At 48.0% G+C, this 14,487-nt stretch overlaps 1 protein-coding gene across 2 annotated transcripts in view; it reads left to right on the top strand.

Annotated features, from left to right (window-relative positions):
• MICU1 (mitochondrial calcium uptake 1) overlaps nt 1-14,487 on the top strand; it is a 627,696-nt gene that overhangs the window by 163,523 nt on the left and 449,686 nt on the right. The gene's annotated exons all lie outside the window — the stretch shown is intronic.

The raw sequence follows: 14,487 nt of genomic DNA, 5'->3' as shown, positions 1-14,487 counted from the left end.
AGCAAGGGATTATTTGCATGCAACCCTCAAGTAACTAACCGTTTAGATAAAAAAATTATTTAAATGAGTTGGAAAAAATGGCCATTCATGACCACGTTTTCCATTTGTAACTTCTTGTCACAATGGCTGATTTGCAAACACAATATACTATTATATTCTAGACCCTTCTGGTTGTGGGGATATATAGACTTTGTAGGTTTTTCAAGAACCCGAGGTAACCAGAGCCAACAACTAAACTGCACCTTACAATGGTTTTCCATTGTGCGCTGGGTCTCAAGGAAACCCATGCATTTCTGAAAGAGACACCAGATTCTGAGTTTCCGAACACCAAACCAAGGTCAATGAAAGTCTCACAAAGTGACTCTCATTGACCCTGGATTGATTTGTGCCTGTCGGGGGCACTAGGCCGGGCTACACAAGTGAGGTAGTATTTTTATCGGGGTAAGTGGAGGAACGCTGGGTGGTAAGAATTTTGTGGATTGCTGAGGTTTCTGGAACTTATGTCACAGAAATGCAAGGAAAATGTGTGATTTTAGTCAAAGTTTGAGTTTTCCATGGTATTGTGGGTAAGAAAATGTGTGGGAACCATGTGAGGCACACTTCTCTGAACTCCCCTGAATGTCTTTTTTTAAGAAATATCTGTGTTTGGTAGGTTTCCTTTTGTGTCCACCGAACCCGGGTCCATACAATAAAGCTACCCCTATTGCCAATTTCTCTACATTGCATTTTGGGACATTTTGTATTACAGATGCTAAGCCCAGCACACAAACAGGGTAACATTTTTATCAGGACAAGTTGGGGAAGGCAGGGTGGTAGACATTTTGTGGATCTCTGTGGTTTCCAGATGTTGATGTCACAGAAATGCAAGGAAAATTAGCAATTTTAGCTTCAGAAAGACTGATTCACCTATTCTGGGGTGGGAGCACAGCGTGATGCCTTTCTGTTCCCTGGAGAATGATTTGGCTAAACACCCAGTGGCGGGGAAGAAAAACTGATGAACCTATTCTGAGGTATGAGCAAAGCATGCTGCCTAGATGAAACGCCTCTCCCCCCCCCCCCCCTTTCCATTTTTTGCCCTGCAGCACAGCTTGATCCCACCCCAGAATAGGTGCATCAGTCTTTCTGCACCCCAGGGTCAATTGATGATATTTACCTAAAATTTTCCTCTAGGGGACGGAAAGGTCACAAGACACCAAAGGACAAAAAATCCCAAAATAACAAATAAAGGGGGTGGCTCCTCTGGGGCAGATTGTTGGTGAACACCCACCGACCCCTTTCCTATATGGCACAGAAGAAAACTCTCTGGTGTCTAGGGTCTTTCTGCCCCCCAGCAAGGCATATTGATGTTAAAGACCTCTTATCTGCCCTATAGGGAACAGAAAGACTGTTGGGATAATTTTGGAGGTGAAGGCTAGGTCCAATGCGTGTCTTTATAAACTAATGGGGTCACCCAAAAAGCCTTTGGACCTGGGTAGCATATAGTACCATAGTACATATAAGTGTGGCTCTGCTGGCATTAACTTAGAAAAGAAAATGCAGTATTAATTTGCAATGTCGGCGTACGACCAACACATTGAACAGAACACACTTATCTTGTCAAGGAAAAACAATAAAAAGATATTTTAAAAAAAAAATGTTTGGAGTTGGGGCGTGGCCAAGCAGTGCACCAAGATGGCTGCGCGGCATTGACGCTCCGTCAGCCTTTCCAGCCATGGAGCCAATATCCCACTTGAAAATGGGGCTGATCACACCGAACCTTCCACCAATCGCTCCATGAACGACTCCTGCACCTGAAGACCTTGACCACTAGCAAAACGGAGCCGCGGCGACTAAGACATTTGATGCGAGGCGGGCAGAGCGCACCCAACGTAATGGCTGCGGCGGCTGCCTGAATCAGCTGATGCATTTTGGTGAAGAATGGGCCCAGCAACTGGGTATGGAAAATCCAGAAAAGCCAGAAGGACAGTGAGTGCGCCAGGCCTGGGGCTCATTAACACACTGCCCTCCCTATGCTCGATTCTAGCCTGGTTCGCGCGGCGGCCTGTTGACTGCCCGTGCGACGTGTAGTGAGCCCATCAGCTTTGCCTTGGCACCATGGGGACAGGGCCCGCGGGTGTCCTCCAGTGTTGGCCTCCGGGCCATTTTTGGCTCATGGCAGTTGATCAGCTGGGGTCGCTATATAGCCTGCGCCCGGTCCCTCCCCCCCCCCCCCCCCACACACAGACACCGCACAGACGCCGCTACTCCCAATGCAGCCTGCAGACGTTTCCACTAGGCCGACTGTACAAAGGTGATCCACGCACCCAGACCGGACTCAGCCGCAGCTGATGCACAATAACCTTGAGGGCAGAGCAATACTCGCACCTCCCAAGGTGGCCCGTCTGGATGGAAGCACCCGCTGCCCACAGCCTGTGATCACGCTGCACATTCCAGTTTGGCCTCCTCTACAGCTGCACCTGCCACTAGCACCGATCCGTACTTTCCCTGCTGGGTGGCCATATTGCATGTCTGCTCCTTTGGGATCTCACTATCGCCCACATCTGGAAGAGTTGCCACACAATTAGCCCACTTTGCTTGCCCGTTGGGGTGGACGGCTGTACACAACCCCCTCAAGTCCTGGGACTTTTCTGCCAGGTGAGCACTCTGGTCTCTGTCTTCAGACTGCGGTTCCACCCTGAGCCATCCTATTGTCACCTACCTCGTGCACTGGAGAGCGACATGGACAGCAAAGATCCGAAGCAGAGGATCCTCCCTTTCGAGAAGCTAGTGGAGACGGCCCCGGAGAACGGTGCGGACATGGCGGAAGGCAGACAGGAATTGGAGCGACTTAATGATTCCACAGGTCAGGGTGGTTCGCTGCTACAGGAAATGGGAGCGGAATTCAGGGCTCTTGATGGTAGGTTGATGCCTTAGACAAGAATCTTGCAGATCTAGGTGCTAAAATCCAGGTACATAAGCGTCTAGATGTAGCAGAAGCCCGTATATCTGATATCGAAGATGGCACGGCGCAATCCCTTAAAAGGCTGAGTGGAGCGCATCCTGAAAGACGTGGCAATTAAAAATGAAGTTTTGGAGGCGCATAGTCGGCGGAACAAAATACGTATCCATTTTGGGTGTGCCGGAGTCCTGCGCCACGGGTGGCCTCGACGTCTTTGTGGGGAAACTGCTGGCTGACCTCTTCGGGAGAGACTCCTTCACCTCTGGCTTCATAGTGGAGTGAGCCCACCGCACACTGGGGCCCCAGCCCAACACAGGCTGCCTACCAAGACCCATCAATGCACAAGTAATGAACTTTAGGGACGAGACACTGCTCTGCGCCTCGCGCGTGAACAAGGCGATATCATATGGCAGGGTTCTAAGTTGTTACTTATTCGGACTTCACCATCATGATCCAGGATGCCTGCCGCAAGTAAAATTAAGTTAAAGATGCACTCAGGAACCTTGGCCTTAAATACGGCATGCTGTATCCTGCACGGCTGCATGTGGAGGTCAATGGCATGGCCCGCATATTTGAAAGCCCCAAGGAGGTGCAGGAATTATGCCGCACGCACAAGCAAAATACAGAGGCGGCAGATGGCAGCAGACCCTCCTCTCCACACAGCGGTGCTGATGCTAGTATGGAACTTTTCTCTGGAACTGGATCTGGTTGAACCCCCCCCCTGCTGTTGCCTATTCTTCCGTTCTGTGTGAACTTTGGGATGTTACACTTAATCACCCCCCGCTGGTGTACACTGTGGTTATGTTTTTGTGTTTGCTGATGTACCTTTTTTGTTTTTTTTGCATTTCCTTGGCAAGTCGATTGGTACTTTGGGTATATTTGTCAATTTTTGGTAGGCCTTACCTGTTGGGTAGTGAGGCTGGGTGGGGGGAGGGGAGACAATCGCTTTTGCTTGGTAACGTTTGGTTACTTATAGGTTTTGTCAGTCGGGCCCCCACTACATTACGGCCAAATAAATTTTTCATTGCTTCATGAACATATAAATGGCCCAGCTAGGTAACGTTGAAGGCCCCTCAGGCCTCCGCCTGATGTCCTGAACGTTCAGGCCTTAATGACATTCGCAAGAAGCGGCAGGTAATACACTATTTGCTACGACATAAGGTTGACATAGCCTTTTTGTAGGACACACATTTGCCCACATCTGACTTCGCCCGGTTCGATTCCAGTTGGGGTGCGCATAGATATTTTTCCAATTTTAGCAACTACGCTAGAGGCACAGCCATTCTTATACATAAGCGGGTTCCTTTTAGCCTTCACAAGGTTGTAAACGATGGCGAGGGCAGATATATCACTGTAGTTGGGACATTGATGGGACACGGGGTGGCGCTAGTATGCGTATATGGACCAAACACTGACTGTCCAGACTTCTGTCACTCCTTGCTCACTCAGCTCATAAAACTGGGACCCACGGTTTTATTAATGGGTAGCACTCCCATCTCTGCTGATTCCAAACCCAGCGTGCGCCGTGCCCTCCAGTCCTTATGCGAGCAGCTCTATCTGCTAGACATTTGGTGCAATCGCAATCCTCTCCCTCACTGAATTCACTCATTATGCTGGTTACCACAACACCTGGACCAGAATTGATTATTGGCTGCTCTCCCCAAGCGTCTCCAATTGGTACCACTCTATTGCGACTCTTCCGAGGACCTTCTCCGATTATTCTCCTGTGTTGCTACTTCTTAAGGTCCCCCGCCCGGGAGGGTTTGAAAGGCAATGGCTCTTCCCTAGCTGAGACCTTGACGATGACCTGTTCTACCATTAAAATACGTGAGGCCATTGAAGACTACTTTGCTATCAACACCGACTCAGTAGATACCTGGGTAGTGTTATCAGAAGGGTTCAAGGCCTACATAAGAGGTATATGTATTACTAAGAATGCTGGAGTACTCGGCGACCTACGCACCACATTATCCCGTTGAGAGCGCGAGCTAGCAGAACGCGACAACACCCAGATAAATCTAATACCCCCGACACAGAAAAGCAGCGTGTGGCCCTTCTTACGGAATACAGAGACACAGCTGATCGAGAAATCCTGTTTATGGGCAAATACCACACTGCAAAACTGTACAGAGAGGGCGAGCGGCCAGGGCGAGTACTTGCTCAGATGCTTGGACCCCCATGTAGTTAAGCCTACGTCACCGAATTGCGGACATCCACCGACCCACCTCTTTCGGACACCGCGGAAATTCACGACAAATTTCTGGCTTCTTTCAAAACGTTATATATACTTCCAAAATAGGGCAGGCCCATGCCGCCCAAGAAGCCTACCTGTCTGAGATTGCGTTAGTATATCTCGAGAAGAACATGCAGGATTTCCTGGCGGAACCTATTTCCGAAAATGATGTCCTCTGGGCTATTGTCACGCTCCAATCGTCCTCTGCCCCTGGGTTGGATGGGTTCACGGGTGACTTCTACAAGGCATATCAAGATCTATTAGCACCACAACTTATCAAGTTATACGCAGAGGCTCTGGAGAGACAAATATTGCCTCCCAACCTACACGAGGCAGTCATCATTCTTCTTCCCAAACCTGGTAAAGACCTGCGGTTCTGTGGGTCATACAGGCCCCTGTTGCTATTAAATTTAGACTATAATATCCTTGCTTAAATTATAGCTGGGCGCCTGTCACAATTCATCATCTCACCTGCACAATCTGGCTTTGTCCCCCACCGTTCAACCTCAGAACTCTCTTTTCCGTATTACATAGAATAAATCCGGAAGTTCCAGCGGCCGCAGTTTCACTAGACGCGGAAAAGGCATTCAACTCTTTAGAGTGGCCCTTTTTCATGTCAGTCATGCGCCTTATGGGAATGCCGATGGGGTTGATGGCAACCATGGCTCTGCTTCATCGTCACCCAACGGCACGTCTCCGGTTAAATGGTACCCTCTCCCTGCCCTTCTCGCTATCTCGCGGCACACGCCAAGGCTGCCCGCTATTGCTGCTATTATTTATCTTTGCTATGGACCCCATAATTAGACACTTCCAAGAAAAGCATTTACAGAGGGGACTGCAATTTAACACGGGCCCCGATACTGGTCTCTCTTTATGTGTACGACATTATCCTCTATGTTAGGGAGCCACAGGTTAACCTAGAACCCCTCATACGAGAGGTATTCCGATTTGGGCAGCATTCTGGCCTGGGCATAAACTGGAACAAGTCTGTGATTTTCCCCTAAACATCCAGCACAACGCCATGGGAGTGTGAATTCCAGCTGGAATGGTGCACCGATTCTGTTAAATATTTAGGCATACATCTGAAAGAAACAGGTTAGTGTTAGATTCCTTACCTTAGAATATTCCCTGGCGTCAGACTGGATCCGGAAAGTTTTTCGTCAGCAGTACCCCTGCGCGTCGCTTGGCGTCGTCTGCGGCTCCGCGTCTGTTGTCGGCGTCGTGATCGCCGGCGTGACGTCGTCGGAGTACTTAGACGCCGCCCTCGCGCGCTGACGTCAGTTCTTCTTTTTTCAGAGCCAGCAAGCCAGATCCGGGAAGAGCAGTACTCTGTCATTTTTTTACTAACTTTTTTGATCTATTTTGAGCACTTTTCGAGTCGATCCTTGACTTGCGGTGCCGATAGGGATGCCTGGTTTCAAACCTTGCGAGGACTGTCACCGCTTGATGTCGGTGACCGACCATCACCGTCGGAGCCTCTACTGTCTTGGGCTGACCATGATGACAAGTCGTGCCCCGACTGCTGGGCCTTGACCTCGAAGGCTAAACTGGAGTGGTCCCGTAAGCTGCTCGAGCTCCGGCAGTCGGCTCCGCTCCGTTCGAGGTCCCGGTCGAGGAGGAAGTTGAGGGACCGGTCGCGGAGCCGCGGTCATCGCCGCTCGACGAGTCAACACCACTTGTCGGGCTCCAAGTCCTCAGGTAAGTCGAGGAATTAGAAAAAGAAGTCGAAGAGACGTCATCGCTCTTCTGACTCCACCCGATGCTCGCGCGACGCGGCCGGGGGTTTGGGCGACACCGACAAAGCAGCTCCGCTGGAGCCGCGTCCAGTTCCACACCGACAGTCCCAGGGCTGCACGCAACGCCGGAGGAGATACGGGACTTCTTGTGGCCATGAGGACTCAGTTCCCTCCGTCGGACCCCGTCGAGGTGCCTACGGGCCCCGCGGGTCTGTCTGGGAGCCCTAGCAGGCCGGCGGCACCAGCCCCGACGCCGTCGGGTGCCTCGGTCCCGGCGCCGTCGGGTGCCCCGGTCCCGGCGCCGTCGGGTGCCCCGGTCCCAGCGCCGTCGGGTGCCCCGGTCCCGGCGCCGTCGGGTGCCCCGGTCCCGGCGCCGTCGGGTGCTTTGACCCCGGCGCCGTCGTCGACTCTGGTCCCGTTACCGCAGGGCCCCATAGGATCCAGGCCTGGATGCGAGTAGTCGCCAGTCGAACTTACGACTCCTCTGCTGGCGCCGACCCCGAGGGTGTCCCTCCCGGTGCCATCTCCGGACGTCGTCGTCCCCAGTCTCAGCCCCGGTCCAGGTCCGAGCACTTCTGATAACCCTTCTTATTGTACTCTTTTTGGAGCTACCGTAATTTAGGCAATGTATATGGCATAAATGGTTTTGAAAAAATATATACATTTGTTTTATGACTTCAAACATTTCTAAGTGTGTTCTGTTCCATGTGTTTCTCACACACCGACATTGCAAATTTACATTGCATTACTTTTCTCAGTCAATGCCAATAGGGCCACACTGTTATATGTACTAGTTTCGAAATGTGGGCGGGCCACCCACACATTGTAGCAATTAAAATAACTCCTTAGTGTCTATGTTCTTTCTACCAGGGTGCAAAATGAAGGTAACCATTTTCAGTCTGCCCCCCCAGGAGGGCAGACTTTATAATCGTTAGTACACATCATGTATTTCTCTTTGACAGAAAATGTGCTATCAGACACTTGCCCTCGCTTACAAGATGCCATCATCACTAATTACAATAAACAATCATTTTATTTTGAACTGTAAAAATGAATTCGGATAATGCACCCAAGAACTTTTCCGGCCGGAGGGAAATGTGTTAAATAAAAAATTAAAGGCTATATAAACCATTCTCATGAATAAAAAACGGTGGAAAGAGCACACACATGTAATAAAAGTATTGCCTAGTTAAGTTGTCTAAAAGGAAACCGACCATCCAGGTGGGCTCTTGGTGCACTCTCACATAATAAGTTAATCTCCACAGATATCAAGTCACCCCTTCCTCTCTAACTTCCACCTCATCTGGGTATATATAGATCTCAGAAAAGACTTTCATAGTCCTTAAATCCTGGATTTAAAGAAACTTACATTCCTTGCCTGGAAAAAATAGATAAATAATTCCCCTCCAAGAGCAACATTTCAAGAAACCATGAACATCATCATGGCACGTGTGAGCTAAGCATTTGGGACCACTTTGTTAGACCATGAGTGGTTTCCTTACTACAATGTAGTGTTGGAGTTATGATGGAGTGTAGTGTAGTGTAGTGAGGTATGGTGTGGCGTTAGACAGTGCTAGTTGTGCCATTGGGTTGCCCAAAAACAGTTTTACAGTTGCCATATAATGACCCACGAGTGCCATGAAAAGCAACCGGTGCTAATTTTTATTGACCCAGTTGGATTAGAGTGGGACAGGAAAGGAGCGCCAAGATAATTGTTGGGCTTTGCACACAGGCTTAATGATCCCGCATGGCCATGTGAAAGTTGCCATTGCTATTTCGGACCAATATGCTTATTTGGCCTGTTGTCTCCTGTATGCCATTGTCGTGGTGGACTGTCATTCACATTGTCTGGAGCTGAAATATTTGTATGAAAGAAGTTTGGAGTTCTTAGAAGAACTGTTTGCCTGAGAGGTGTTGTGTCCCAGTTGGAAATCTATAAAGATGTGCAGTTGGCATTGGAGGAATTTATTACAACTTTTTGATTTAATTATTTTAGTTAGTGTAATGAAGTTGTAATATCCTTGGTGTGTGTTTATGAAGATGGTGGTTCTTGCAAAATTTCTATACATGTTCCACAACATCCCCATCCCGCTTCCATATAGCTTTTTCAAGACCCTCCGAACACACCTGTATACGACCCAGTATACGCTGGAATACTATGACTTTGCCCTACAAGATTGGGGTTTGGGAGTCCCGGACTTCAGGTTTTACTATCTGGTTGCGCAGGCCAGTTTTGCCCACACTTGGTACCATCCAGATACGCGTATTCTATATGGGAAACCTGAATCTGACTTGGTACTTCCGATTTCGCTATCCGCCCTTCTGCCCCAGGGTTTTCCTTGTGACCCTAGGGATATCCAGACAGTATCTACCACGAGCTGGGCGTGGCATAAACTTTCACGGATCACAGGACACGGCACCCTGTATTCTTCTGACATCCCTATAGCACACAATCCATGGCTCCTCATCACGGAAGAGAATTTGGTTCTGCGGGTACTTAAATCCCACTCCATGGTAAAATTTGGCGATTTGTTTCCGGATGGGCATGTGTTTGATAATGCAAGCACAGATCGGGTGACCAAACTGACCTTTATGGAACTGTTTATTTTTACCAGGGTACACAGGGCTCTGTGTGCTAAAATATTGGAATACCTGCTTGGGCCACAGTCTTTCAGACCTTTATCTCTCGTCATTACTAACCCGGACGGGGCTTTATTGATATCTAAATTATATAAGGCCTGTATGACTTTAATCCCATGCCATGATACGAAGACCCGTCTACCTAGGAGGCGTACTTAGGACTTCCAATACTGGACGACCAATGGGCCTTCTGCTGTGCACAAACTAGGGAATCTCCCTCAACAGCAGGCATAAATTGATACTTATGGAGGGCATACATGACCCCTACTAAACTTAACGCAATTGATCCTTCCAGACTGCACAGTTGTAGAAAGTGCAACAGCCCTTACGCCGATTTCCCCCATTTGACATGGACCTGCCCCAAGAAAGTGGATTTTTGGGTGGTCATCTTCGAGACACTGTCGCACATGACACAGCTCGAAATAGCCCCCTCCCCGGAGGTTGCGCTTTTAGGGTACGCCCATAACATGCCCAAGAAAACACGGAAATGAATTGCTTTCGCGCTGCTTTTGGCTAAACGCGAAATAGAGCGTCGATGGGGCAGCAAATTAGCTCCAATCAAGAGTGCATGGCTTGCTAGGCTTACTTTTGGCAACACCAACTGCGAATTATATGCCATATTACTTCCACCCAGGTCCCGTCCAAAAGATATCTGGAGCCCGTTCAAGTCATATTTACAGTGTCCGGACCGGAGTGCCCTCACTCAAACCCCTGCTTGCATAGTCCCAAATGGCGTGGGATGAACAGATTGCACGGTTGTTAGTATTCATGAGACAATATGTATATAGGAGCGTGGGACAGGTTTTGGGTCGATGTGTCAAAGTGACAATTTAACTTGTGATGGTCAGACATTGCAACATTATGACTTCCCTTTTATTTCTGTGTGCCATAGTTTATGATAGCACCTTGTGCATGGAACTGTTCATGTAGCTATTAACAGGAACAACTGTCAAGATACCATTTATTGTATATGATTGAATAGTGATAAAGGTTAAAAAAAATAACAAAATAAATATTACTAAGCAGCGCTCGAATGGCTGTGGTGTTTAGAGTCAAGGCTCACTGCATGCTACGTAGGGCACCAGCATGCAGGAAGAAGTTGTCCCAAGATGCTTTGTGGGACTGACTGAGCCAACACTTAACTTGCTCCGCCCTTGTGGTTACTTCATATATTTACTGATGTCAGTGGTGGGAGAGATGCTGAACGTTGGTGAGGGTAGGAAAGAACCAGAAAAATTAGGAAACAAACGTGGTAACTTACGAAAGCACAGTCTCTTTTCATAGGTGTTATAGCCAGGAGACGTTCTTGAAATTCATGCAGCTTTTTTGCTTAGTTCTCTCTTTTATGGTAAAGTTCCAGTTGTGAACACTGACCTTCAACTTTTGGGACGATTGTTGAAACACGAACTTGTATATGTCGGCCGAGAGGGAAATATGTGAAAGCAAGGGGAACCCACCTTTCTCAAATCACAGGACTGCTGTTTATCGATTACCCCAAGGCAGACTAAGTTATGGGAGACTCAGTCCGGAAGACATAAAATAAAGCTGCTGTATATAACACAGGCGGCTGCGTCCGCCTACAGGAAATTGTATGAGTAATGTGCCCTGCATATGTTCTTATGTCTGTGAAATTAAATAAAAGAAAAACATACGAAAAAATAATTATATATGTATCGTACATAAGCTTAAGTCTTGGATTGGAATTTTATATATGTGTACTTCCTCCTTGATTTTGTTTGCACAGCAGCATTTTCCACCTTTGAATGTGCTCATTTATCACTTACCTTCGAAATGTCAGCCTGGTCTTTAAGTTGAAAGATGAAACATCCGTCTCCTCGGTTAAACAGCCTTTTACCTCACCTTTAAAGAACCGTTCACGGACAGCACAGTTGTCCGGGGCTTGTTTTATCGTTTTTGGTATCCTCATCCCTACACACATTCTTCGCGTCTATGATTGGGTCATGCTGTTCTCGGGAGGGGCTTTCTGTTATCCCACTGAGCACCAAAATGAATTTTGATCACAGTTGTTTTATGTGATCTCTCTTTGTCTGGAGTTGAAATAACCCTCTGCTGCAAGGTGGCGGTTGAGTTGACCCGAGCTTTGCAGCGGCAATAGCTCACTGGTTCTCATCTGAAATAATGAGGATTGATTTGTTCTTGACAGCCTTCCGAAGACGGCAGTTATTGCTGTCTCTTTGTGGTAGCCCGGGTGCTAAGAACTTACATTATATTGTTATGGAGGGGATTTCCTTCTGTAAGGATTCTGTTCAGTCTCCTGAGGCTGTCAACTAGGTGGGTTCACACTCAGAGATGCTAGCGACCCTGAACAGTACATCCTATGTTTCTTTACGTTTCTTTAATTAAATCGATTGTGCGCTAAAGGCTACTGTGTCGCAAATAGTAAACAGCTGCTGGGTATACTTTTTTCCTTAAATGTAACTATTGGTTTTTCTTGCTTTCGGTTCCTCAGTCCGAAGTTGAGTGCATGGCATTCCCCTCGAACTCAAAAGTGGGGCAAAGGGGGAATTCGTTTTAGTACTTAATAAATGTTTCATATATATTCAATATAGATTTCCATTCACAGCACGTTATTTTGTGATCGATATTTTTACCTACAGATTCCTCACTAGTGTCAAGAAGCACTCACCATGGCGTGCTGACGTTAGTTCACTATTTTCCAAACGTGCAATGCAGATGCGAAGCTCACTCTTTGACACTTCGGTCAGGAATTCTTCACACCAACCTCTCTCATAGGTCCATTGCGATCACGTCTCCACCCAAACCTTCAGACTTCAAACATTCCAGGAAATTTGATGGTCAGGTGTCTGTTACTGACCTCATGACATCAAGCTTTGGTGTCTAGGCTTACACCATGGCTCCAGAGCATGAGAGTCTAATCGGAGCTTGCATCCTAAACCAATCAAGGAGCTGGAAGCAAAGCTATTCATGGCAAAGCCAGGGATGATTATGTGGGAAAACAACTACCTCGGCTCCTTTTAAGGTCACATGGGTCCCTGACTTCAATATCAAAGGAGAGGAGACATAAGCACAATAAGAGTAGACACGACAATAAACGTAGGAAAGTTAAGCCTCCACCGCACCCCCCCCCCTTCCCACACACACACACTTTGCCCCTGGATGCCCTCATATCTCAGCAGAATCCCGATCAGAGCTCAAATTGTGGGATCATTTCTCCACACCCTAACCCGGTGGCTGCTGCTGAACACCAGCCAGTGCAGAGTCCACCTCAGAACCATCCTGCACAGTGTTCTCTTCTCGAGATGTGAATTTGGCGTTCTTCCTAATCACCAGGTTTGATGTGTTTTGAATAGTTGTAATCCCCTCGGAACACTTTTGAGACCCATTGGACCTTTGGAGGCACCCTATTGCCTCCTGCTTGTAGGACTTCCGTCAGCACATTCACCCCCTTTAGGCCTCAGGTCTCACCCACACCTTAGGTCATGGCACCGCCAGTGGCTCCACAAGTGCCAGTTCTTCCCCTAGCTCCTGTACCTCTTTCTCTGACACTCCTATCTCTCAGCACCATTGGTGCTTCTAGTAGCACTGATTATTAAGTCTGGTGACGAAGTTCTTCACCGTTCTAGGATTGAGGCCCAACATTTCCTTGAAGAACAGACCAACTCTGATACTCAGCATCAAAAGAGCAGATGAGGAGGTTGATCCTCCTCAATTCTTCTTGGATGACTACCAGGGCTTGGGTGCCACCAGTGGCATTGAAACCTCATACGAATTGAAAATGTTCCATGCTGCAGGACCTCAGTCCCCAGGCTTCCTATAAACAGTGGTCAGGAAGGCTGCAGACGTTTTGGGACTCAGTCATCCTTTGGTTGTATCAAAATTGAACATTCTAGCAGGGGGTCTTCTGACTTCTATTCAACCATTTGAACTCATTCAACCTTTCAGCAATGCTCTTTTAGGGCCCATCTTTATGGCTTGGGCAATGCCTACACCATCTCCTGCAGCGAATAGGAAAACTAGCCAGACAACACCAGCCTGCCTCTGGAGACCTTGGTTTTCTCTCAGTCCACTTTTCACTGAAGAGTGGTTCAAGCCTCTTGTTCAATGAAGTTCTCAGCAGACAGCATATATAAAGAGTCCAAGAAATTGTAGACAACATGTTCTCTGTCTGCAGTGTGGTACTCAGATGCCTTTCGGAACTTGCCGGATCACTGACAAGGCACTTTTCGGAGCTGGTCTTGGATGACCAGGCGGCTTGCTGTAAAAATAAAAATTCAGTCTGGCTTAGGTTTAGGAGACTCTGTGACCAAAGCAATGGTATCTTCTGTGACGCTTAAGCTTCACGTCTGGTTCGGACGTTATGGCTTCTCCTCAGATGTGCAGACCACCCTCACAGAGTTATCCTTGGATGGAGCCATGCTGTTTGGACAGAAGGCAGACTCTTCCTCGGAGAGTTCAAGACAAGTTGTGCTACTGCAGAGTTTGTGTGTTCTGCAACTTCCAAGGTGGAACTATAGGCGGTTTCGGGGGTTTACACGAGTCTTCAGTTTTCGTCATCACCGATCTCAAACAGCCCAGCAGCAGCTGTCTCCGAACCCAATGCTCTGACAGTATAATGGCCATGCACAATGCTGGGGCGTTCACACCAACAGCCATCCTTCTACCCCTCCCCTGCTGCTACCGGAAAAAAGCCTCCAGTTTTTAGTTGTATTCCCATTAGAGACTGGTGTGACACAGAGCTTTTTGTTGGCCTGGAAAGCTGTTACTTTGGACCAGTTGGTCTTTCAGATGCTTTTCTCTGCAAAGAGAAATTCCAGATGCTGACACTGGCTCGGGAAGCTGAAGACTGGATAGTGTCCTCAGACTTGCTGGATGTGTATTTTTATATTCAGATCCTGCAGTCACTTAAGAGCTACATGTGATCATCCCATTCGTACTGATGAAGGCATCCCAAGCTTTTA

The sequence above is a fragment of the Lissotriton helveticus genome, chromosome 5_1 (genome assembly GCF_964261635.1).
Source record: "Lissotriton helveticus chromosome 5_1, aLisHel1.1, whole genome shotgun sequence".
Lineage (NCBI taxonomy): Eukaryota > Metazoa > Chordata > Amphibia > Caudata > Salamandridae > Lissotriton > Lissotriton helveticus.
Note: the sequence above shows the minus strand (reverse complement) of the source record. Positions and strands in the feature narration are given on the sequence as shown.